The 5071-nt window shown below is 44.0% G+C and overlaps 1 protein-coding gene across 1 annotated transcript in view; it reads left to right on the forward strand.

The window, feature by feature from the left end:
* The window catches only part of LOC121635255 (NLR family CARD domain-containing protein 3-like), a 1000352-nt gene that overhangs the window by 728711 nt on the left and 266570 nt on the right, over positions 1–5071 (forward strand). The window lies entirely within an intron of this gene.

The following is a 5071-nucleotide window of genomic DNA, read 5'->3' on the forward strand; positions in this document are numbered from 1 at the left end:
CACACATACCCCATCCTCCCACACATACATCATCCTTCCACCATTCATCCTCCCACACATACCCCATCCTCCCACACACACACACACTATCCTTCCACTACCCATCCTCACACCATTCTCCTACCCATACACCATCCTCCCTCACACACACCTTCCTCCCACACAAACACCATCCTTTCACCATCATCCTCCCGCCACCTTATGTCCCGGGGGGACAGCCTCAGCCAGGAGGCGAGGAGACATGAGCCAGGCCCCCACCCCCCCACACCGCCCCAGCCCCCCACTCTCCACCCCCAAAACAGCCCCTTCCCCCCAGGGCCAGCAGCCAGAATCCCCCGGGACAGCCCGCCCACGCCCCGGGCCAATGCGACAGGCCACCCGCCCCGCCCCGCCCCCGGGCCATCCATGGAGACAGGGGCGCTTAAAGACCCCATCCCCCTTCCCTCCCCCACTAGCGAGGGAATATATTATGTGCTGTTTGCAATTAAAAGAGTTAAAATTGGGGGGCAGTAACTGCATTGAGGATGGGGTGGGGCCACCTGAGCAGTCCCACCCACCTGACTTCGCATGTTCCGCCCCCCAAAACGTGTTTGTATGTTGCAAATGTTATTTGTGCTCAGTGACTAAGTGGAATTAAAAGCTGGGAGGCATGCTGCCGCTCAGCGAAGCAACAGGGCCACTATGATGACCCCCCTGCCCCGCCCAGCGCAACAAGCACACCTCCCACAGCCCTACCTGTGTATGTAGTGAAGAGTGGGGGAGGGGAGGGGTCAGGAGATGTAGGTCCAGAGGGGAGTAAACCTCCCCCCTGGAAGACGACCCGCCAGCGGCTCAGGGCGCCCCCGTCCTCCGGCGGCCCCGAAGGGCGTCACAGGCCCGGAGCAGCCACCCAACCCAGGCACGCCACGAACCCCCCCAGGGGCCAGCCACCAGCCCAAGGGGCCACTTTCCTCTTTCTGAGTGGGAGGGGGGCGAGGCGAGGGAAGGGAACCCCAGGCCCACGCCCCCGACACCCGGCCAGGGCGCCCCCCAGAGGACACGTCCTAACCCCTGCAAACACACACACCCTTTTTTTTTTTTTTCCCCTCCAGCCACTCACACACCCTCTCACACACCTCTATACACAAACACCTCAAAACATGCACATACCTCCACACACACACCTCAGGCACATACCTATAAACACACACACCGGTGCCTCCATACACACACGGAAACTTTCATACACACACGCCCACATACACACACTCTCATACCCCTCCATACACATACACCACTACACACACATTCACATACATACCTGCATATACACACAAACACCTCCATACATACATACTCACGCCTCCATTTATTTTCAATTCAAAGCAACTTTTTAGGAAGCCTGCAGGTCTGTCTTGAGTCATATCTGTAGCTGGGGGTGAGGCTGGGCCTCTGCAGGACTCTCAAAGGTTTGCATGGCTGACCAACATCATATGTCGACCTCTTCATCACTTTCATAGTCGTTACTCTTTCCAGCGGATACAAGGTGCTCTGCAGTGTACACGTCTTCTGCCAAATGAAAGTTTTGTAAGCACTCTTTTGTAAATTAGCGGTAGTAGAATGTGTGTTATTGCACAGATTGCTTAACAAAGCATTTAATCGTACTTCAAGAGAGGTGACAAAACACCTGGGAGCTGTTTTTGGCTCTGCAGTTAAAAAGCTGTTTTCTTACTGGGGAGGCCTAAGATTGTGAAACAGCCACTGAACCCATGACCATAGAGAGAGATGTCCAGAAAATCATGACGACCAGTTCTCACACAGTTCAGTGCCCTGCTACCCTGAACAGACGAGTTCTCTGTGCATCTTGTTTCAACAAGACTGATTCCAGCAAGGAGGTGGAACCGTGACGCTCAACGCTCCCGAAGGTATGAAAACGTCCCTGGACCCTCCCGAATCATCTCTTATGATCGAAGTGAAGGAACTTTTCCTTCATCAATAAAAAAAGTCTTGAGAGACAACACTAATAAATTATATGTTATTATTAGTAAATGGTGTTTAATATAATACAAAGCACACTGCACTATTTATCATTGTAAAATAAAGTAAATTAGTTCTCATTAGAGGAGGTGAATTTTTTGGAAATCTCACAAATAATATTAATGATGATAAAAAAAACCTTTGATTTCATCCGTTGGTAAATAGCTAAGGAAGGCTTTCATTATCAGGCGATTGTGTCAGCTTACCCCTTTTAAGAACTTTTCTCTCGAACACAAATTTTAATGAAGATTAAGACTTAATAAGCGAATACTTTTTGCATTACTTTGCACTATTTGCCATAAACTCAGGAGAATCAGGGGTGACTGGATGTCTGCACAGCCGCTGTGTGACAGTTTTATTGTTATTAGCGCTTTATGGATCAACTTGACCTTCTCGCTGTGGGGGGGCTACGACCCCCGCCTTCACATCAAGGCAGAATCTGCAGATTTCTGCTCTTTAGCAGGACCTCGGACAGAGCTTATGAGAAAGATTTTATGCCTTTGCTGACATCAATATATTTTGAAATACGTTGTGCTTCTGAGCCTTTCTGGCTGAACTAATTTTACCATCCACTAAGAGGATATTATCGGATTAATGGACTATTTGTGTGTTTCTGCTGTTATGCTTGCTTTACATCACCAGGTAGGAGAAGCACACAAACCATTAAAGCCTCGCAGACCAGTAGAAAGATATCATGGATGAAATAGTGCTTAACTCTTTTTTTCTGAGAAGCCTTTTATCTGGTGGTAATTCTCACTTTTTTCAGCATGTCAAACTTTTTCATCATGACCGAACAGAAAGAGCAAACAGGCTCTTTATGCAGTGATGACCTAACATTTAAAATGGCTTTAAATTTCCACACAAAGGAAGCGTGATCTGAAACGCGACACGTCCTAACAAGGCTCGAACTTATTCTGAATTCATACAGATTTTCTTTTTGTGTGCCCTACATGAGTGACTGAAGCATCTTATTGGTGTTATAAAACCTCATCAGGCTGAAACTGTGGTAAAACGGGTGTTTGGCCCTCCTATAGGAGGACCCGGTGTTGCACACCAAACAGCATTCAGAAGTCTGGGATATTGTCGGAACAGGTTTGCACAACACAAACCTGTGAGGAAAACCATTGTTCTTACATTTTAATGAGCTATCTCCAGCAGGTTGCCCAACTTGGAGGGTACAATAAGCAGAACTGGGGTTCATAACGTCCATGATCCGCCTGACGGTAGCATTAAAGCCTAAAGTGAACACCAGACAGCAGCGGTAGGACAAAGAAGACCTTATCCAGTCCTGACATGCAGAGAGGAGTATAAGAGGCAGGAAGGTGCGCTGTTATTTTACTGGCAAACAATCCTGGAATGAAAGACAGAAGTCCAACAGACTGCAGTCCTGTTATATGTTACCAGTGTTATCGAGCTGTATGAGAGTTCTCAAAAATTTATGGATACAAAATCCAAGACAAGTCGATTTGCTGGAATAAATTAGAAAACAATAATTATTTTTACATACACTATGCTGCACACGGCTCCCAGCTGTTTCCTGCACCTGCTGTGAATGTAGTCAGTAAATCAACGTTAAAAGTAGGCGAACCCAGAGTATAGAAAATGTAGACTTGGGTGTTTACGAATAGTCATTACTACGAGTAGCGACTTTAGCACTATAAACCACCTATTTCACTTGATAACAATTGGTTGACTTTAACCTGAAAGCTTTCAAAATATACGCTGAGCACGATTAAGGAGCTATATAACAAATAATATATTGATACCAACAAACTAAGGCAATAAAGTCTCAGTGTTAAGTGATGCTTACGCCGCCATTAATCATAAAAAAACAGGTCTCACTAGCCGTCGGTCGCAGAAAACAATTAAAAACATCTCAAATATCTTACCAGAACATTAGTGTACAACCGAGAAGTGCATATGTCCAACTTTCTTTAGATATTTTTGTAATTCGTCCGTATGAACAATCGGTTGCGGTTGCATTGCTAGTACAACATTGCTTGTGTGACGTATATCCGCACCACATGGCCACAGCCGTCCAATCACTGCGGGGCCTTCTTATGGGGCCGATGACGTATTCTGGTAGCAAACATACCTCTGGTGATCCTTCACGGCGCCATTTCCCCCAGAATTCATTTTGCACAAGATGGTGGAAAATAAGCAGCAAAGCTCAGAAAAATGTTTTTATTTTACTGCACTTTAGTAGAAATATGACAAAAAAAAATACAATACAAACATGTTTGTTAAACGGTAGCATTAAAATTGTGTAATATTTGATATTCGTGAGTTTTTAAGGGTTAATGAAGTGTGTCTACTGGCTGGAAAAGAACAGATAGCCTTTTTTTATTATAATTATTCATTAACATAAGTAATCTAGAACCAACTCGTCGGTGTTAACGTTCACTGAAGGTATGAAGTCTCCGCCTCCCACCTGGTCTTCCACAGGTGAAGAAGGGAGAGTGACTACACTCATTTAGATAATAAACACTCGTTTAAGTCTTTCACCTGTTAACAAATTTTAACCTGTTAACAATATATGTGTGTATATATATATCTGTGTGTGTGTGTGTGTGTGTGTGTATACATATGAAGCTGCTGCATGATATAAACATAATTTTTGACCATCAAGTGGCAGAAAAATGTGCAATCTGATCTCCAGCATGTCCAGTTTATTAATGACTTACTGCAACATCAGAAACAAGCTTTTACAGAACTAACTTTTTATAAAGAAGCTGAATATTCAAACACGACATTACAGGACAAATTCTCAGGAAAAAATTAATGCAACATAAAAATGCTGCTATACATCAGTTCAAACACGTTTAAATGGACTGTAAATAAGTATTTCAAGCATAAACAAATATGGGACCACAAAACAATTCAGAATAAAACATTAAAGCTGCAGCTACTTCCTTAAAGAGCAGTTAAATCACTATTTACATTTAAGTATTATTAAATTATAACACTTTCATATTGTCAAGGATTTGGTAAATTAATATTCAGAACACAATTTTTCATATAAATATATATATTTCCTCTCAAATTTGTTGCTTTG

This window comes from Melanotaenia boesemani, chromosome 24, assembly GCF_017639745.1.
Source record: "Melanotaenia boesemani isolate fMelBoe1 chromosome 24, fMelBoe1.pri, whole genome shotgun sequence".
Taxonomy (NCBI): Eukaryota; Metazoa; Chordata; class Actinopteri; order Atheriniformes; family Melanotaeniidae; genus Melanotaenia; species Melanotaenia boesemani.